Source organism: Hyaena hyaena, unplaced genomic scaffold, assembly GCF_003009895.1.
Source record: "Hyaena hyaena isolate Hyena2069 unplaced genomic scaffold, ASM300989v1 scaffold_752, whole genome shotgun sequence".
NCBI lineage: Eukaryota > Metazoa > Chordata > Mammalia > Carnivora > Hyaenidae > Hyaena > Hyaena hyaena.
The window spans coordinates 737,821-759,680 of record NW_024081378.1 but is presented as its reverse complement, the minus strand read 5'-3'; the positions used below and the strand labels follow the sequence as shown (position 1 = coordinate 759,680).

The 21,860-nt window shown below is 39.9% G+C and overlaps 1 protein-coding gene and 1 long non-coding RNA gene across 2 annotated transcripts in view; both read left to right on the top strand.

Annotated features, from left to right (window-relative positions):
• The window catches only part of GABRG3 (gamma-aminobutyric acid type A receptor subunit gamma3), a 729,891-nt gene that overhangs the window by 78,585 nt on the left and 629,446 nt on the right, over nucleotides 1–21,860 (top strand). The window lies entirely within an intron of this gene.
• Nucleotides 11,621–21,860, top strand: part of LOC120220990 — a 13,412-nt gene continuing 3,172 nt past the window's right edge. Inside the window, exons 1-2 of the long non-coding RNA XR_005525703.1 lie at nucleotides 11,621–11,685; nucleotides 14,433–14,440. This is a non-coding gene — a long non-coding RNA (uncharacterized LOC120220990). The remainder of the gene's footprint in view (nucleotides 11,686–14,432; nucleotides 14,441–21,860) is intronic.

The window sequence follows — 21,860 nt, the reverse complement described above, 5'->3', positions numbered from 1 at the left end:
TTCTGACTTCTCCCTAGGTCTTGCATGGCTCCTCATTCAGAAGAATCTTTTTATTTTTTTTAAATCCTGAATCCTGCTTTTTATTTTTTTTTCTTTCATAGTTTATTGTCAAGTTGGATTCCATATAACACCCAGTGCTTATTCCAACAAATGCCACCCTACATGCCCATCACCCCCTTACCTTTCCCCCACCCCCATCACTCCTCAGTTTGTTCTCAGTATTCAAGAGTCTCTCATGGTTTGCCTGCCTCCCTCTCCCCCACTATTTTCCCCTTCTTCTTCCCCGTGGTACTCTGTTAAGTTTCTCCTAACCCTCCTATAAGTGAATGCATATGGTATCTGTCTTTCTCTGACTGACTTATTTCGCTCAGCATAACACTCTCAAGTTCCATCCACGTTGCTACAAATGGCCAGATGTCATTCTTTCTCACTGCCATGTAGTATTCCGTTGTATATATAAACCACATCTTCGTGATCCATTCATCAGTTGATGAAAACTTAGGCTCTTTCCATGATTTGGCTATTGTTGAAAGTGCTGCTATGAACATTGGGGCACATGTGCTCCTATACATCAGCACTCCTGACCCTTGGGTAAATTCATAGCAGTGCCACTGCTGGGTCATAGGGGAGTTCTAGTGTTAATTTTTTGAGGAACCTCCATACTGTTTTCCAGGGGGGCTGCACCAGTTTACATTCCCACCAACAGTGCAGGAGGGTGCCTGTTTCTCCACAACTTCACCAGCATTTGGAGTCTCCTGATTTCTTCGTTTTAGCCACTCTGACTGGTGTGAAGTGGTATCCCAGTGTGATTTTGATTTGTATTTCCCTGATGAGGAGGGATGCTGAGCATCGTTTCATGTGTCTGTTGGCCATCTGGATGTCCTCTCTGGAGAAGTGTCTGTTCATATCTTCTGCCCATCTCTTCACTGGGTTGTTTGTTTTTCAGGTGTAGAGTTTGGTGAGTTCCTTATAGATTTTGGATACAAGCCCTTTATCTGATATGTCATTTGGCAACTATCTTTGCCCATTCTGTTGGTTGCCTATTAGTTTTATTGATTGTTTCCTTTGCTGTGCAGAAGCTCTTTATTTTGATGAGGTCCCAATAGTTTATTTTTGCTCTTGATTCCCTTGCCTTTGGGGATGTGTCAAGTAAGAAATTGCTGCAGTTGCGGTCAAGAAGGTTGTTTCCTGCTTTCTTCTCTAGGGTTCTGATGGTTCCCTGACTCACGTTCAGGTCCTTTATACATTTATTTTTGTGGATGGTGTGAGAAAATGATCTAGTTCCATTCTTCTGCATGTTGCTGTCCAGTTCTCCCAGCACCATCTGTTAAAGAGGCTGTCTTTTTTCCATTGGATACTCTTTTCCGCATGGTCAAAGTTGGCTGTACATTTATGGATCCAATTCTGTGTTCTCTATTCTATTCCATTAGTCTATATGTCTGTTTTTGTGACAATACCATACTGTATTTATGATGACAGCTTTGTAGTAGAGGCTAAAGTCTGGGATGGTGATACCTCCCATTTTGGTTTTATTCTTCAGTATTACTTTGGCTATTCGGGGCCTTTTGTGGTTCTATACAAATTTTAGGATAGTTTGTTCTAGTTTTGGGAAGAATGCTGGTGCAAGTTTGATTGGGATTGCATTGAATGTGTAGATTGCTTTGGGTAGTAATGACGTTTTAACTCTATTTTTTCTTCCGATCCATGAGCATGGAATGTTTTTCCATTTCTTTATGTCTTCTTCCATTTCCTTCATAGGTTTTCTATAGTTTTCATCGTACATATCTCTTATATATTTGGTTAGCTTTATTCCTAGGTATTTTATGGTTTGTTTTTTGTGCAGTTGTGAATGGGACCAGTTTCTTGATTACTCTGTTGCTTCATTATTTGTGTATAAAAATGCATCCGATTTCTGTACATTGATTTTGTACCCTGCAACTTTTCTGAATTCATGGATCAGTTCTAGACTTCTGGTAGAGTGTGTCAGATTTTCTATGTAGAGTATCATGTCGTCTGCAAAAAGTGAATGTTTGACTTCTTCTTTGCCAATTCTGATGCCTTTTATTTACTTTTTTTGTCTGATTGCTGATGCTAGGACTTCCAGCACTATGTTAAACGACAGTGGTGAGAGTGGATATCCATGTCTTGTTACTGATCTCAGAGGGAAAGCTCTCAGTTTTTCCCTGTTGAGGATGATGTTAGCTGAGGACTTCTCATAGATGGCTTTTATGATGTTTAATAAGTTCCTTCTATCCCGACTTTCTCGAGGATCTTTATTAAGAAGGGATGCTGTGTTTTGTCGAATACTTTTTCTACATCTATCGACGGGATCATATGGTTTTTATCTTTTCTTTTGTTAATGTGACGTATCACATTGCTTGAAGTGGGAATACTGAACCAGTCCTGTAACCCAGGAAAAAATCCCACTTGATGATGGTGGATAATTCTTCTCATGTGCTGTTGGATTCGATTTGCAAGTATCTTTTTGAGGATTTTTGCATCTGTATTCATCAAGGATATTGGCCTGTAGTTCTCTTTTTCTGCTGGGTCTCTGTCTGGCTTGGGAATCAAAGTGATGTTGACTTCATAGAATAAGTCTTGAAGTTTTCCTTTGATTTCCATTTTTTTGGAATAGCTTGAGAAGAATGGTTATTAACTCTGATTTAAAGGTCTGGTAGAAATCCTCAGGGAAGGCATCTGGCCCAGAGCTCTTATTTGTTGGGAGATTGATAACTGATTCAATTTCTTTACTAGTTTTTGGTCTGTTCAGATTTTCTATCTCTTCCCGTGTGAATTTTGGTAGTGAGGGTATGTTTAGGAACTTGTCCATTTCTTCTAAGTTGTCCACTTTGTTGGCATATAATTTTTCAATGTTTTCCCTGATGATTGCTTGTATTTCTGAGGGATTGGTTGTAATAAATACGTTTTCATTCATGATATTGTCCATTTGAATGCCTTCTCTTTTCTATTTGAGAAGCCTGGCTAGAGGGTTGTCAATTTTGTTTATTTTTTCAAAAAACCAACTCTTGGTTTCATTTATCTGTTCAACTTTTTTTTTTTTTTAGATTCTATATTGTTTATTTCTGCCTGATTTTTATTATTTCTCTTTTCTGCTGGGTTTGGGGTGCTCTTGTTGCTCTCCTTCTATTTCCTTTAGGTGCACTGTTAGATTTTGTATTTGTGCTTTTTCTAATTTCTTGAAATAGGCTTTGAGTGCAATGTACTTTCCTCTTAGGACTGACTTTGCCACATCCCATAGAATTTGGATAATTGTATTTTCATTCTCATTTGTTTCCATATTTTTTTAAATTTTTTCTCTAATTGCCTGATTGTCCCAATCATTCTTTAGTAGGGTGTTCTTTAACCTCCATGATTTTGGAGGTTTCTCAGACTTCTTCCTGTGGTTGATTTAAAGTTCATAGCATTGTGATCTGAAAGTGTTCATGGTATGATCTCAATTCTTTTATATTTATTGAGGGCTGCTTTATGTCTCACTATGTGATCTATCTTGGAGAATGCGCCATGCGCACTTGAGAAGAAACTTAATTCCATGGCCTCAGGATGTAGAGTTCTAAATATATCTGTCAAATCCATCTGGTCCAATGTGTCATTCAAGTCCATTGTTTCTTTAGTGATTTTGTGTCTAGTTGATCTATCCATTGCTGTAAATAGAGTATTAAAGTCCATTGCTATTAGCACATTCTTATCCATGAGATTGTTTTTGTTTCCGATTAATTGTTTTATGTATTTGGGTACTCCCGTATTCGGTGCACAGACATTTATAATTGTTATCTCTTCCTGATAGATAGACCCTGTATTTATTGTATAATGCCCTTCTTCATCCCTTGTTACTGCCCTTACTTTAAAGTCCAGATTTTCTGATATAAGTATGGCTACTCCAGCGTTCTTTTGCCTTCCAGTAGCATGATAGATGTTTCTCCATCCCCTTACCTTAAAAATGAAGGTGTCCTCAGGCCTAAAATTAGTCACTTGTAGACAGCAAATAGATGGACTTTGTTTTTTAATCCATTCTGCTACCCTGTGTCTTTTGATTGGAGCATTTAGTGCATTTACAATCAGTGTTATTACTGGAAAATAGGGGATTAGCATCTTTGTGTTCTTTGTAGGATTCATGCTTGTGGCGGTGTCTCTGGTACCTTATGTTTCTTGCAGTATTTCCCTCAGAGATTCCCCCTTAGGATTTCTTATAGGGCTGGTTTAGTGGTGATGAATTTTTCAATTTTTGTTTATTTGAGAAGACTTTTATTTCTCCTTCTATTCTGAATGACAAGCTTGCTGGATAGAGGATTCTTGGCTGCATATTTTTTTTGTTCATCACATTGAAGATTTCCTGCCATTCCTTTCTGGCCTGTCAAATTTCATAGGAAAGGTCTGCTACAACCCTTATGTGTCTACCTTTTTTTTTTTAAATATTTTTATTTATTTCTAGGAGAGAGAGAGACAGCATGAGCAGGGGAGGGTCAGAGAGAGAGGGAGATACAGACTTCGAAACACGTTCCAGGCTCTGAGCTGGCAGTCAGCACAGAGCCCGACATGGGGCTCGAACCCACGAACTGCGAGATCATGACCTAAGTGAAAGTTAGACGCTTAACCGACTAAGCCACCCAGGTGCCCCTGTGTCTCCCTTTTTATGTTAAGGCTCATTTATCCTTAGCTGCTTTCAGAATTATCTCTTTGTCCTTATATTTTGCCAATTTCACTGTGATACATCATGCAGAAGGTCTATTCAAGTTACGTCTGAAAGGAATTCTCTCTGCCTCTTGGATTTCAATGTCTGTTTCTTCCCGCAGATTGGGGAAGTTCTCTGCTATAGTTTGTTCAAGACTCCTTCAGTGCCTTTCTCTCTCTCTCCCTCTTCTGGAATTCCTATAATATGGATACAGTTCCGTTTGATTGTATCACTCAGTTCTTAAACTCTCCTTTTGTGTTCCCGGATCAGTTTCTGTCTCTTTTTCTTGGCTTACCCTTTTCCTATAATTGTGTGTTCTAATTTACCTATTCTCTCTGCTTCTTCAATCCATGCATTGGACGCCTCCATTTTATTATGCACCTCATTTATAGCATTTTTTAATTCATCACAACTGTTTTTAAGCTCCATGGTCTTTGTAGGAATAGCTTATCTGATGTCTGCCATGCGTTTTTTAAGCCCAGTGATTACTTTTATGACTATTGTTCTAAATTCTTGTTCAGTTATGTTGCTCTTGTCTGTTTTGAGTAGCTCTTTAGCTGTCATTTCTTCCTGGAATTTCTTTAGGGGAGAATTCTTTCATTTCATCATTTTGGCTAGCCTTCTGTCTCTTGTTAGTTTTAAAATTTTGTTATGCACTCTGCACCTACCAGTACTGTTATATTAAAGGAGGCTCCTAGAGTGTCCAGGGTGTGTACATTCAGGAAGTGTTCTTTTAATGTTGTCTCTTGGCCTCTCTTGTTGTTTGGTTATTTTATTTCCCTACTCGTGGTGATACTTGGGACTCTCCACCATGTGTACTTTGGCTTGTTTCTTGAGGTAGCCCTGGAAAAGAAAACTGACAGACAAACACACAGGGAACAAAGGCATGCAAGCACACAGACAAATCCAACAAACAAAGAAAGCAAAAGGGGAAAAGAAAAAATAAGAAAAAGAAAAGAGCAAAAAAAGCCAAAAGACAAAGGACAGCCTAAAACCAGAATTTCCAGCTACAAACATAAACCAGGGTGTATGCCATGCTGATGAGAGCATATACAAAGAGAGAAATGACAGGGTGGGGAGAAGGCAAAATTGGAGAATGACTAGGCAGAGAGACTAAGAGGCTTAATTCAGAGAGAGAAAGAGGAGAATATGGTAGGAGGCAAGGAGAAAGAAATGAAGATAATGTTACTCAGAGAAACTATACAGTCTGATTACTCCAGAGAAAGAGAGAGAGATAGAAAGGTAGCAATGGAGGTGTAGAATATGGATCAAATGTGACTGTTGAAGCAGACCAATGACCAGAGTGCCCAGTCCAGTAGAGGGGAGGGATGCAAATGAGACAAAGGAAAATATATCTGAATAGAGAGAATTGATCTAGAATTAATCATGGCAGTGCATCCTTGTTGGTCTTGCCCCAGGCTCTGGTTAAAAAACAAAAACAAAAACAAACAGCTCTCTAGAGGGGATGGACGTAGTTTGGTGTAGGCAGGTCTTAGCCTCCACTGTGGTCCTGCCGGCTGCTCCCTGAGGTCCCACCTTGGTGGGTGTTGGGAGAAAAATGGTGGTGCCCCAGTCCCCTCTGGAACCAAGCACCGGAAATCACTCCTTTGGGTACGATCTCCCTGTGCCATGTGTGTAGCCAAAGTGGGCTGTGTTCTATGTCCCAAGCTCTGCCTCGTTCCCAGGTCCTAGTCCGAATGCTTTATTGATACAGCCTGAAACGCAACCTCACAGGTCGGTTGCTTCCCCACCAGGGATTGAGCTGGGAGAGCAGCTGAGCAGTTTCTCCTGGTGCCGCCTGGAACTGGGGCACCCAGCCCAAAGTCAGCACCACAGCTAGAAATAGGATCAATTTCTGTCTGAGCCGAGGTTTTCCTCTTCTCCAGAGACAGTTCTGTGAGCAGTTTCAGCCACTCTTTCTATTCTTTTTGACTCTTGGTGGCTCCCTGTGAAAGGGGTTCCCTCCTCTCCCTCCCTGTCTCCCGGTCAGCCCATTTTTATCTTCCCCAGTTCATACTCACGCATCTATGAGGTTGCCTTCCAGTGTACTCTGTCTCTTTTCCTCCCAAACTCCTGTGGTTCAGTGTCCTATGGCTTCAGGCCTTCTCTGAGAGATGGGGGTAAGTGAAATGCATGGAGCTCTCTACTTCTCCGCCATCGTGTCTCCCTCCCTCTCATTCAGCAGATTCTTAACTGAACATCCTAACTTGTCAATCCAAACTTCTGCTTCTTGGTTTCTATATTGTTAGCAGCATATTCATTCACAAAATCAGCCAGTAAAAACAAATGGACAGAGTCAGAATCATCTTTGATCTTGTGTCTTTTTTTTACTTTTGAAATATATCTTGTCATCAGGATTGCTAGATAGGTGATGCTATCATCATGGAGTCAGAGCTCTAAACTTATCTCTGCATCCACAGGAAGACATAGTGAGAGGAAAGGTGCTATCGGCCCAGGGACTTAGGTCACTGCAGTTCCTCTCTGGTAAAGCTGACCTGGCCTTTAATGTGGTAGAAGAAGTCCTCTGATAGGTCTTCGTAACCATGAAGGAAAGATGGCATCATCTAAAACAGCCTTGTACTACATGCAAAGCAGGTCTCCTGTTTTTGGGTCTTATTTTGTAGTGTTTGGTTTCTTTAGAGGAAACTTAGGCAGAAAGCCAAAGCTGACCTCAGTGAATGAGGTTCTCAGAGACCAGATCTGTCTGTGAGGATGCAACACCCTGGTGGCCGAGGTTGATGCAAAGAACTGCCCTGGTGGGTACCCTCTGCATCTCCACTCTCACTGCTCATGGAAGGAATCATTCTTTATTGATTTTTCACTTGAACTACAGAATTTCCATAGAATTTCTGTACAACCTCCCCATCACTACTTCCTAAATTCTTACACAGAATTGAAAAATATAAAATGAGTGGATGTTGGAGCTTCTCTGAGGCAAGTAGGAGGATGAAGCTGGAGCCATGCCACTTGGGCCCTCCCACAACCTCAGGGAGCCACCTGCCTCCTGGGCCCCATAGAACCCAGTCTGAAAATCCCTTATCCTGGAATTATTCAGCTCTCTACTGCTGCTCCTGACTTTGGCTGCTTCCAATTTTGTCTTTCCTGGACATGGATTCCAAGAAGCCCTCCAAATTGCACAAAGTTAGCTGGCCAGCCCTCTCCTGAAAAGTATTTGAGGAAGCTCGATTGCCCTTTGTGTGATTGCAGCTGGCTCACCTTCCCTGGTCACCATCCCTGAGCTCCTGCCTTACCTTCTACCTGCTGGCACATTACCAAGTCTTGTTGGCATGATACTACAAGTGGCCGGGGAGGCTCCCTAGTGACTCTTCCTGGCTGCCTGTTCACATTCTTTCAACGCAAATAATGCTTCTAGGCTCAGCTCCAAACTCCTTGCCATGAATGTCATATTCTCTACAAGGTTTGTGAGAACTTGTTCCTTGGCTGGTGTCATTGCTTCCACTGGTGTCAATGCTCTCAGCATCTCTCTATTTGCCTATACTGTTCTCCTCCTGAACAATCTTCTGCCATCACTCCAGGCTGGGCAGGAGACTCTTTGCAGTGTGATCATAAAGACTGGTCCACATGTGTGTTAGGCAATTACCAAATAATACTGTTGACTTTCTCTCTGTAGGTTTGTGTGTTGTACTCAGTCATAAGCCTACATATGCAGGACCCAATGGCTCACCTCAAGCTGTCTTTTGCTCCACCTGAATCTGACTAACTTATATATGTTTCTTCCACTGTCTGAAAGCTCCTCCTTGCCAATATAAATTATTTCCATGGTCAGCTCAACTCCAAAATCTATTCCTTCTTTAATAAAGCTTTATTCAGCAAATCTAAGAAAGAATTATTGATTGAATTGAATTTGGTGGACCATTTCATTTTTCTACAACTCAGAAAAACACCATATTTTTCTCTTGTTGCTTAGGTGTAAATATGCATTTGTCCATCAGGTCAGGAATATACAGTTGAGTATGGTGGCTACCTATTGCTGCATAACTTGTTATCCTAACAGTGAGTTAAAATGACACATTTCTTGTCTCATAGTTATATGGTCAGAAATCCGGGCATGATTGGCTGGCATCTCTGCTCCAGGATTTCTCACAGGCTACAAATGAGGCCATACCTGCAGTCACCTCAAGGTTTGACTAGAGGGGATCCATTTCTAGTTTGTGTTTGTGACTTGGTTCTTCACTGGTTGTTGGATTTGGGCCTTTGCCATAGCCTCTCTCAGTTATTACCACACCAGCCTCTCCATAGGGCAGCTGGTTTTATTAGAGAGAAGCCAGAAGGAGAAAGTGAGGAAAGAGGGAAGGAAGGGAGGGTGGAAGGAAGGAAGGAAGCAAGCGAGCAAGCAAAGGAGGCAGGGAGGAAAGAAGGAAGGAAGGAAGATAAGAAGGGTGGAAAGGAGCAAGGAAGATTGGGGGAAGAGAGATAAGGTGTATAAGAGGCAAATTTTTATAATCTAATCTGGAAGTCATACTCCATCACTTATGACATATTCTGTTCTGCAGGAGCATACCATTAGGTCCAACCCACAGGAAAGGTGGGGATATCCTCAAAGGCTGGAATGTCAGGAAGAGGAGATATTTGGGAGCCATTTTAGAAGTTGGCGACCATACAGCTGCTTTGAGTTGGTCCCTGTGCTAGGAGCAAAACTAGATGCAGCCTCTGAAATCAAGGTGATAAATCTTATAAAGTATAGTAGTCATGAATTTGCATAACCACTGAAACAGATTATTGTACAAGTTGAGGTGAGCAACTCTGAAAGTGATGTTATAACAGAGCTGACCTGGATCGGAGATCATCAGAAGATTCCTTTAGGAACTTGTGAGATTTTAAGAGATAAGTTGAGTCTAACCAGGGGAGAAGGTGGTGGAAAGCTTAGGGTTGGTGTCAGGGCATCCTAAACAGAAAGAACAGCAGGCACAAAGGGCTCATGCTTGGTGCTGCATGGAACATTCCAGACACTCAAGAAGGGCAAAACATTTCACCAGCTCTGAACAAAAGAACAAACTCGAGAAAGTTGCTACTTTATGCTCCATCCTTATTGGTTTGCATTCAGCCTAATAGTTCTTTATCCATTTCTTCTTTCTGTAGTGCTCCTAGTGTCTACTGCAAGATAAACTATTTGTAATGAATGAGGTGATATATGCTTTGGCAACAATCAATTTAAACAGCTTTCGGCTAGAGCACAAAACCATAAATCTGCTAAAATTGCTGGGTATCGGGGGATGTCAGCCGTCACACTTCTTTGTTTTATCAGAAGCAGATGTGCATTCAGTGAAAGAAAAAAGAGAAGGGAACTAGCATCTACTGAGTTCCCAGCACTCACCAAACAATTTACCCAAATTATCTCATTTATTCCTTACAGAGCCCCATGAGGTCAGTATTACCAGCATCTTTTCAGAGACAGGGAACCAAGTGCAGTTAGACCCTGGCCTGAGACCCCTGCCCAGGTCTGCCCACTCCAGGCACAGTGTGTACTCTGCAGACTGGCTTTCCCTTCACTTTACAGCAAACCTCCATCCTCACAAATGGGCCAATTAATTCTAAGTGTACAGAGAAACCCTAGCTAACTTTGGAGCAGAGTTTCGATGTCTTTGTAAGCAAATGGTGATGTTAATTATGTTTTCTGTGTCAATGCAGTGGAGAAGGGGTTGTGGATATTAGCTTGACTCGAAAACTATAGAAAGTTCAGAGCTTAGAATGATGACAGGGAGCAGGGAGGCATGTCCTGAGTCCTTTTATTCTTAACAAATTATTTCTTCTTTCTTAGTGTCTCTGTGGCATGTTTCTGTATTCTCCAGCAGTGGGAAACAGCCATGAAACTTCCTTTGCTGTGATTCTAACCTCCATACACCCTGAACTGCAAACCAAAGACTGGCAAGGAAACAGGGTATATATAAAGGTGAGGGAGACAGGCCACATGTGTTTATAATACATGTTGTTTCCTCATCAGTCTTTGGTTTGCAGTTTCATATTATAGGAGAAAACTAATCCTTCATACTTATTTTGTTCTTTAATATATTGATAGGAAATTCTTTGAATTCCAAATTCAAAGTCACCTCATGCTTTATTGTTCTTGGATATGAGAGAAGTGTTTTTTGGAGGTTATAAAGTAGGCCCATGATTTTATAATATTATTTGGATCCAGGAATGGAAGAGAAGATTCATTATACCTTTGTCTTTCAGCCTTCTTGTGAAGGTAGAATATCATCAGACACCTCTGCAGCTCACAAATACTTATAATAATATGATGTCTTCAGGAAGAATTATAAACAAACTCAGCTGTTAATCATGGCTATACCTATATGTCTTTCTTGTTTTGTATATTTTGTTTAAAATCTTTCTTCAGTGACTTCTCTTTAAAACTCTGAGACAGTAAAAGACAACATAGGATAATGTCTTCAGTGGGACCATATGGTATCAGTTGCTTACTCAGCTAGTTGCATAACTGTTCATGCTTGCTTGCTTTCCAGAGACAAACCACCACACATTCATTTAAAATCCAGCATACTGGACATCATTAGGTGGTTGTGCTCTGAAGGAACATTGTGGGGTCAAGTGTCTATGTACTCAGTGAGACTTTCCAGTCTTGTGTTTCTTACATCACCAAGATCCCCGATGATTAAAAAGTCCAGAGGTGCACACTTATGTAAAGGATACATAGCATCCTCACAGGTCATCATGATTATCTGCAGACTCACTGAAGAACAATCAGGCCCAGTGCCTCCATTACTGTAGTTCTCAGGCACTGCCTGTCATTTTGATGAACAAAGATGTGTCCATAGCCTGGCTTAGAGGGAGCCCCAACATCATATCATAAGTAATTATACAAATCAGGTATGTATTCATGATTCTTCATTCTTATATGTCTGTTGCACTTGAAAACATTCAGCTAAAGGACAAAGGCAGTTCCATTTACATTGACATGAGCCATGATGTCCATTGGTTTCTTAGGCTTTATTGTATGGGCACACCACATGTTTACAGTTCCAATGATTGAATATGGAAAAGGAAATTTTCAATACTTGAAACATATTTGGCAATACACAGATTCAAGTTTTTCAAATTTATACTTCACAAGCATCCTTAAAAAACATTTTTAGCTATGGAGGGTCAGGATCAGTCTCTGTTTTAAAAGAAACAAGCTGGAAATATTATTGAACCTGCTGTTGGGCTGCTACTGACTTTGATGATCTGGGAGAGGCACTGTAAATCTATTTGTGGGCTAAAATTGGAGTCAAGATGGATCACCTCAACCTAGGAGACAACACTTAATTGTACACTTTATCTTTATTTGTATCTATTAGGTTTTAATCAGAGGTCATTTTGCTAAATGTTTTGAACCGGAATAAGAATTTAATTTGTGAAACAACTGAATTACAGAAAATTAGAGAATCCAGTGAATAGGGGTCCAAGCAAATGAATCGAGAAAAGCTCATTTATATTTAGCAAAGGGATAGTGCAAACAGGGTTATAACCTGGGAGGACTGAGGTGACATCCTGGCAGGGGCGAAGTGGGGCCCCACCTGGGGGGTGAGGATTCTGCTCCAGCCTGGGAGAAGGCTCTGACAAGGGGCCTGCAGATGACTGCCCAAGGGCTGCATCCCCACTGCCCCTGGGAGTAAAGTTTATGCCTCTCAGGTGCTCATTACCCTGCTGAGGGCCTGGACACCAGCCCTCTCTCTCTTCCTGAGAGTGGGTACTGACACGGTTTCAGAGCCAGTGCATCCTCTGATACAGAGCCTTTGGACTTGGAGCAGGTGGAGATCAGAATCTCTGGGAAAACCTCATATACTCCAAGTGCCAGGCCCAGAGCAGACCTTGGGAGCAGATGACTAAACAGATATATGTTTAGAAAGGCCACAGGGAGTTAATCTAGCTATAGCAGTGGAGTCTCTGGGAATGTGCCCTGGAGAGCAGAGGAGGCTGCAGGCTCAAGAGAGTCCTAGTGAGTGTGGCCTCTCCTTGAAGACTGCAGGCAAGGTCACTAGAAGCCCAGTTCTTTCTGTTCCCCCACCCAGTCCCATGGTAGTAAACATGAGGAGTTTAGCTTTCTGAGAAATCGATGCAGTTTACAGTCTCCTAAGACTGCCATTCATGCTAATATAGAATCATGAAATCATAACATCAATTGGCTTCCTGAGAGCTGGCATTGTAATTCTCCTTTAAAGAGAAAGATATCTTCCTCCTAAATGGTCATCTGATACCTTGAATTTAAATATACCCCTGGAGACTAGACGTGGGGTGTTAATCACTGTTGCCATGAAATGACTTATGTGCTTGCCACTTAGTGGCACCCCTAGGCTCAGAATCTGCCAGCCAGGTAAAGCTCAAGCCCTGGGATTAGCTCAGAGCGTTGGGCTCTGTCCTTCCAATACCTGCCTCCTCTGGTTGTATCTCCCCCGTCCCTCTGCTGTGCCAAAACCATGCATATCCAACCTCAAGACATGTTCCTTCTAACTCTCTGTCCCATATATGTACAAAATTTATATCTCACCTCCTAAACATCTTGATGAAATGGTCCATTTCCCCCATCTGTCTCCTTCTCTACTTTATTTTATGACTCTTGGGATTCTTCTGGCATAGTCAGTTCTCTGACTTTCCCCCATGAGCCTCAGGGCCCCTGCACCCAGTGGTCATCATAGTCCAGGCCCTGTATACCTTTGTGGGGCAGATAACCTATTGGAGGAGGTCTGCACTCAAATAGTAGAGAAAGAACACAGAAGTCAGAGACTAGGAAGTCAGAGAATGATGAGAAACACCAAAGGCAAAAGCAGCTACATGGGTGAGCACCTATGCAGGCACACAGTAAGAAAGACACAAGGTGCATGCATGGGTTTAAGGTTCTTGTGTCATGATCTTCACATTTTTTATTAATTTTTGACGAGGAGACCTTGCATTTTTATTTTGCACTGGGCCTCCCAGATTGTGGAGGCAGCCCATCATCCAGTGAATCTGTACCTTAAAGTAGTAGGTTTATTTCACTTGACATGGTTACACAGCCTGTAATCCCACAAATCAGAGCATCACCTGTGCAAAATATTTTGCAGTTATACAATTTCAAAATCTTCTAGAAAGACCTGCTACCTAGTGGCTATTCACACAATATCAGTGTCTTTCAATTTTTTTAATTTTTATTTATTTTTAGAGACAGAGAAAGCATGAGAGGAAAGGAGCAGAGAGAGAGGGAGACACAGAATCTGAACCAGGCTCCAGGTTCTGAGGTTTCAGCATAGATCCTGACACAGGGCTCGAATCCACAAACCGTGAGATCATGATGTGAGCCAAAGTCAAGTGCTTAACCAACTGAGCCGCCCAGGTGCCCCTCCAATTTCTAATCTTCTATTTTCTAATTTGCAGCTCATTTCCTTCCCAGATGCTTTACCAATCACTCACCTGAATTGGGGACCAACTATAAAAGTTTAAAGCCACACACATGGTTGGTTGAGATACCTGCACAGTGCACTGAAAAGATAGAGATAAGGGCAATTGTCAATCATGGAATAAGACAAATCAGAGTTCACATTCTAACTCTGTGATATTAGAATTAAATATCATGCTCTTATTTCCATATTTGAAAAGTAGACACAATAAAACATCAATCATATAAATTTATAATTATACCAGATATTGAATGTATATATGTATAATTAATTCCTTAACTAGTCACTATTCCTTCAAAGAAAAGTAAAAAGGATGAGTGAAATATGCAAATTGCTAGAACTAAGGAGAGCTGGGTGTGTAGGAGTTTTAGTTGGGAGTATGGCGGGAAAGTGAAGTCTGGAAGGCAGGGAGTCCAGGAGTGACTATATCCAGGACTCTTGTGTGCCCTCCCTAAGTCTCTGTTTTGTATTTGTTAAACTCTGTTATAGATGGGTTGATTGTGAGTTAATGAGGTAATTATTACAGGTACTTGCAGTGCTCTCTGACATATATTGCATGAAACCTGGAATAAGTGAGTTCCTCTCTCTTGTTCTGAGATGGGCCTTTTCAAAAGCAGAGATGAAGCAAGAGTATTTTGGAAGAGTAAGATGATTTAAATGTAATTTGTGGTGTATTTGTTTATTCTAGTACCTGTATATATTGCAGATTCTTAAGTGAGATTTGTCTCTATAATTGGTATGAACTCAAATAACATCCATTTGTGCTTGGATAACACAGAAGGAGATTAGCTTTAGAAAAAAAATGCACTATTTTATTTCTGTATGCAAGAATGAATTTGCATTGTACTCTTTCCTTCTCTTTATGCTCTTACATGAGAGGCTCTACCTCTTAGCCCTATAGATCAGCAGCGTTGACTTCACATGACACTCCATCCTATCCCCTGGAACAGGGGTAGGCTCAGCCATAACATAAGCCCTGAGAGCTCCAGCATGAGCAGGCTTCTCCATCTGGGCTATGTTGGCACATTGTTTCCTCCACCCATTTCCTTGGAGGGGATGTATCATTCCATCCTCCTGCTGTTCTTAGGATAAATCACTGTCTTACAGTGATTCTTAAGAGGATGTATGGATTTCACTAACAGTAAAACTGTTACTAACCAAGAAGAGAAAGATTTCCTCAGATTAAGTACACAAAATAATGTAGATTTGCTGAGTTAAAACTCCAAGATTCAGACTTCTTAGTGTTGATTATTTTCATACTTAAAGTGTTTTATTTGCAAATTGACATCAATTATACAAGGTTTTCCTATTTAATTGTAATATTTTATCATCTAGTTGTTCATTTAAACAAATTGTAAGATAATAGTTTATAATTATAATGAAATTGTAATCTACTATAGTAATAAAATATTACTACTGGTTAATAAATTATGTATTATAATATTGGTAATAGTGTATATAAGTAATTTTATTACAACATAATATTTAATATAGTGATTCTACTCTTCCAAGTTTGATATTTATTAATTCATATGAAGAAGTTAAGACATTTATTTGTCCACCATGTAGGATGAAAGAAAAATGATTCAAATATTGTTAAATGTCTATTTTTAGCTGTTGATAATTTCTAGGAAATAAATGCTGCACAAAGTCTAGGTGCAACCAGATGCATTTAGGCAGTAGGATGCAACCCACAAATTATGTACACTTATTATGTGCATTTTTCTTCCTACCTGTCCCCTAAATTCGATAGGCTTCCAAAGCTGCTAAATCTTGACAGCTACAATTGTTGATTCTCCTGACTTTAATCACTCTAGGTAAATGATTAGACCTGCATCCCCCATTCTTAGATGTGCTTGTGGTTTTAGAACTTCAGAAAAAATCTGTTCATTTTAGTCAGAGTTATGCAGGGAAATAGATACAATAGAAGAGAGAGAGAGAGAGAATGAGCCAATTCTCCGGACTGGTTCACATGATTATGGAGGCTGCAAAGTCCCATAATCTGTCATCTGTAAACTAGTCATCTAGGAAAACTGGTGATATAGTTCCAGTCTAAATTTGAGAACCCAGAGCACTGATGTTACAGGACAGAAGATGGATGTCTCAGTTTAAGAAGAGAGTAAATTCACCCTTCTGATACATTTTTGTTCTATTGAGACCCTCGATGAATTGGATTGTGCCCACCTGCATTGGTGAGGGTGGATCTTCTTTACTTAGCCTACAGTTCATAAGATAATCTTTTCTGGAAACACCCTCAGAGACATACCCAGAAATAGTGTTTTACCAGGTATGCGGCATCCCTTAACCCAGATAAGTTGACATGTGAAATTAAGCAACACAAAGTTTCATTGATTTTATTTTTTATTGAGGCCATATCCTCCTAAAGTACATCCAAAGTACAAACTAGTGAATTGGCAATTATTTTTTATATAATGATTTAAGAAAATGCTACTCTTTTGAATAATATCTGTCACTTTGTCTTATTTCATTTGGTGACAGAGGGGAAACATGAAAATGTCATGTCTGGTAGGAACAAAGGGTTATTGCCTTGTTTTGCCCTAAGGAGACTCCTAAGATGGACCAACCTTGCTCTTTGTCTCCTGACGTAGTGGATCATTTTGATCATAACACCTCTGGCTGTCTTGAGAAGAAGTTTCTCACTGCCTTGTCTCATATGGAGACTCAGCCCTCAGGCTTTGGGGCCTTAGAATGTAGAACTTGAGGGAATGAGGAAAAACTCAACATTCTGTAGTCCAACTGTGGAGGATAAAATCCTGGTTAATCATAAAAAATCCCAAGTGTGTGACACATCATTTCTCTTGTAAATTCTTAATAAATCATGCCAGTGCTCCTGAAATCTCCATATAGCAGACCACTTTGTTCTTATTGTTTCCACAACAGAAGAAATCTAATGTCAATAAAAGAATTATTGAAAATATTTAGCAAACAGATTAACCAATATTTTTTAAATGTAATATATATTTTTGTTAATAGTTTTAAAAATCTAAATAAAATGGACAATTTGTGGGAAAAATAAATTATAAAACTTATACCCAAGGTAAAACATTACAAAAGTTGTCAAAGAATTTTCTCCAAACAAGATGTCAGAGCCAAATCCAAGTTTTTAAGATTTTCTCAGAATCATTACTCTCAAAATTCCTTGTAATGCAACTTTATTTTGTGGTGACTGTACTGTGACTACTGTAATCTTAATTCAGAAAGCTAGTGAGGACAAGAAAGTACTGCACACCAGGAGTATATAACGAATATAGATCAATCTCAACACAAAAGGCAATGCTTGCAAAGAAAACTCTGTATTACATTGAGAGTACCTTCTTCAGATTCCAGGACTTCTTGGAAAGTTGTAAGGTGGTTTTGCATCAAAGGAGATGCAGCAGTGCAAATGTCTAAGCTGAGAGACAAAGAATGAAACACTTGTAATCATTGAGGTTGACTACAAAAACCGGAGTGATAAATACTGTTCCCTTTCTGTGGTGACTTGAACTTTCACATCCCACCCCTTGTGGGATGATTGTCAGCCATAAAGCAATGGTATCAGACCTGTACATGAAGCTGGGCAAGTTTTGGTAGATTACAGTCTATGGGCCAGATGGAACCAAGATTGTGTGTGTGTGTGTGTGTGTGTGTGTGTGTGTGTGTGTGTGTGTGTCTTTTTCTCTCTCCTCCTTCTCCTCCTCCTCCTCCCTTCTTCTTCTTCCTTATTTATTGTTTCTCCTTCTAACCTAAGCCTTTACATTTTTAAAAGATTGTAAAAAAGAAAAAGAACAGCAGTACCAACAGCACCAACCAAACTTCCCAAACAAAAGAGCAATGTGCGATAGATTCTGTGTCCTTTAAGCCTGAAACTTTTGACCTCTACATCTTTACAGAACAGAATTTTATGACACCTGCTCTAGAGGCATCCTTAGCTTTCTGCCTTTATTATTATTATTTCTTTTTTAGTATTTGTTCATTTTGAGAGAGAGAAAGAGAGAATCCCAAGTAGGCTCTGTGCTATCAGCAAAGAACCCCATACAGGCCTTAATCTCATGAACCTTGAGATCATGACCTGAGCCAAAATCAAGAATTGGATGTTTAACCAACTCAGCCACTCAGGCTTCCCTTTGCCTTTATAATATAACATTTTTTGGATGTTAAGATCAATCAATAAAAAAGTTACATCAACTATTGAAAAATTTGAGGAAATTAATTCTAAAATTATTACTTGCTAATGAATATATAATATATTTAGGAAACGAAAAGGAGACAGTGGAAAAGTTAGATGATAGAGGTTATTTAAGATTTAAATATGAAAATAAAAGTATTCTCAAAAGTCAGTAAGGAAAAATAAACCTTCATCACACCAGAAGTGCCGGGGAAATATTTTGTAAAGTTTATTTATTTTGAGACAAAGAAAGAAAGCATGAACAGGGGTGGGGCAGAGAGAGAGAGAGTGAGAGAGAGAGAATTCTAAGCAGGCTCCACACTGTCAGTGTGAAGCCCAGTGCTGGGCTCAACCTCACTAACTATGGGATCATGACCTGAGCTGAAGTTGTCACTTAACCAACTGAGCCACCCAGGCATCGTTGGGAAACATATTTGTAAAAAAGTATACAAGAAAAGAATCACATAGGGGCGCCTGGGTGGCTTAGTCGGTTAAGCGTCCGACTTTCGCTTAGGTCATGATCTCGTGGTTCGTGGGTTCGGGCCCCGCGTCGGGCTCTGTGCTGACTGCCAGCTCGGAGCCTGGAGCCTGTTTCAGTCTGTGACTCCCTCTCTCTCTGACCCTCCCCTGCTCACACTGTCTCTCTCTCGCTCTCCTAGAAATAAATAAAAAACATTTAAAAAAAAAAAAAGAATCACAAATAGGTAATAAAGATCCAAAACAATTATTAAATCAGTAATCAAAGGAATTACTTATTTACAAATATATACTGACTGCCTTCTCTGGATCAGGCATTGTTTCAGGTGCTGAAATAAAAATTAACCAAAATTCACCTTGAGAATTAGCAAAGATGTTCTCAAAGGTGATAACACAGTACGTGGAAAGAGGTGAGATGTTTTATTGAGTGTTGGCAGTAGAATAATGCTGGGGTTTATGGGATGCAATTCTAAGAAGCCCCCACTTGGAAGTAGAACATGTCGCATCTGCTAGCACATTATGCATGGGCTGAATGGTAACCCCAAAGCCCCACCACAGAGGCATCCACTGCAAACAGGAAAAAAGTAGATGTGCAGGGTGGGAGAGGTGAGTGAATTAGTTGTTTTTATTATTTTTTTCATATTTATTCTGTGATAAATGAAATTCTCTGGATTTTCAAGAATGGTTCTAGCATGTTATTCTGCATTCTTTTACTGACTCCTCCTAAGTCCCAAAACTTGGATCATGAAAAAGCAACAGTAGATCATCCAGTTCCTGTATATACAAGTGCTTGAACCTTCCTCAAAGAACCATGCCATAAGAAGGTAGGACATTTTTCCCACTTTCCAGACCCTGTACTTTTCCTTGCTTATTTTTAAGTATTGAGGATCTAAAGAAAGAATCTAGAGTAGACAGTGTTCTTCTATATCCATTGTCCAAATGGAAAAATAAAACCATCCAGCAAGAAAGACCCTTGCTGTCTTGAAGCATTGAGTACTTGGATCTTTTTTTTTTTTCCCCATCAGATTTTTTTGTTGGTGTTCTTTTCAAGGCCGTCCTTCCCTCATACCTGGGAGCACATGGACATCAGCTGATCTATGAGAAATGCTTCAGCTTTCTGTACCCTGCAGTCACTGAGAACGTGAATAAAGATGTTTTCCAATTGGGTCTTTTGCATAAACCCAGTTAGGACAAGTAATCAGACAAAGATTTTATGGGGTTAAATAATTTCTACTCTTATAGTTCTGGTAGAGAATTTTTTTAATCTAATTAACAAGAAGACTTCAACACCTATTGTTATTTATGCTTTTTGGTTTTTAGGAGAAAATGGCAAATAAATAACCAGAATGTCACAGATTTATTAAACCAAAAGGATTCCAGAGGATATGTCATGGAATCATTTGAAGTTCGCTTAGCTGTCTGTGCCTTGTACATTTACCAGGCTGCACAATCCTAGAAGTTTCAAAAGATCAGGCAGCAGAGAACACTGGTGATGGAGAAAGTGAGCCTTCCTTTCCATATTATCCTTAATGCTCCCTTTGGGCATGGCTTTCATGCCATCCCTATGTAAAAATGTGTCATTGTTTTAAAGGAATTTTACTACATACGAATTCTTTGGAAATATACAATATTGGTTGGTAGGTATAAGACAATATTGTTCAAGATATTTTCCATTTAATCCAAACGCAGAAAAACCAAGCTTACTTGCCTAAAAGAAGTCCTAGAGACAAAAAATAAAAAAGAAGTTCCCAGATATGTCCAGAATGAAAGTCATTACATCCAGCTTCCACTGCAGTGCCAAGAGGCCTTTGCTGTATTGTGCCCTGTGCAGTCAGATTTGTTGCATGGCATGAGGGCTCATGACATCAACTGGGGAAGCTTTTTATTTACTCATGTTCATGGTGAATTTTAGGGATATTTCCCAAAGCCAAAGAGGCATGGAGATTCTTACAAACAACTGTAAGGAAAAAGCCATGGACTTTTATTGAAGAGTGTGTTATTCTGCTCCATCTCTAAAGATGGCCTTTGAACTTAGTTTTATCTTATTCTATTTCCATAATGACTCAAAATGTTAAGACATCAGATCACATAGGTCTTCAGTATGCCATAATAGAACAAGAGAGATGCTGATTTCTGCTAGGAAATCTGGTATCCAGGTTTAGCCTGCATCTGAGAATTAGACAGAGGGTGGTTAGAGTCTATACCCAGACAGAGCTGTCCTCAGTTCAGTGGGATTACAGATGGCAGAATCTGACCGAATAACTATGGATAAGGTAAAGACTTTTGTGTATGCTTTTTCCTTTAAGCTTTAGATGTATGCTTTAAGGTGAAAAAACTCAGCATAAGTCTGAATCATTTCATTTCTCAATTTGACTAAGTTCTGAGAAATCTATTGAACAGGAAGTGAGCTATGCTATGTTCTCCCAGAAGTTACAGTAGGTCTGCATTTTGAAAATTAATTTATGAATCCCAAAGTTTCTGGCTACAAGCCCATTTCTGGTCAGTTGTTTCACTCTGTTGCTGTCAAAGTACTTTAAAAAAATCAAATTGCTGTCATGGAAACTGAAAGCCACCATCTCATATCTAATCAGAATACTGTAGAGATTGCTATCTCATTTTATCTTTGTAGTTATGAAGGCTAATTTAGTCTCTTACATTCCAGTATGTTCATTGACCTGTTCTAAAGTGGTAAGTGATTAACACTAAGTCTGTAACCATCCACTTTGTATAAAATGAATTTGCTTCTTAACTGCTTTTGTATTACCACAAAGTCTGTGACAAAATTTGTATTGTATGCTATTATATTTATCCTCCCCCCACACTTTATTGAGATATAACTGACACATAACACTTTATAAATTTAAGATGTACAGTTATTTTATTTGATACATTTAAGAATTGCAAAATGTGGGCGCCTGGGTGGCTTAGTCGGTTAAGCTCCAACTTTCGCTTAGGTCGTGATCTCGCGGTTTGTGGGTTCGGGCCCCTCATCGGGCTCTGTGCTGACTGCCAGCTCAGAGCCTGGAGCCTGTTTCAGTCTGTGACTCCCTCTCTCTCTGACCCTCCCCTGCTCACGCTGTCTCTCTCTCTCTCTCTCCTAGAAATAAAAATAAAACATTAAAAAAAAAAAAGAATT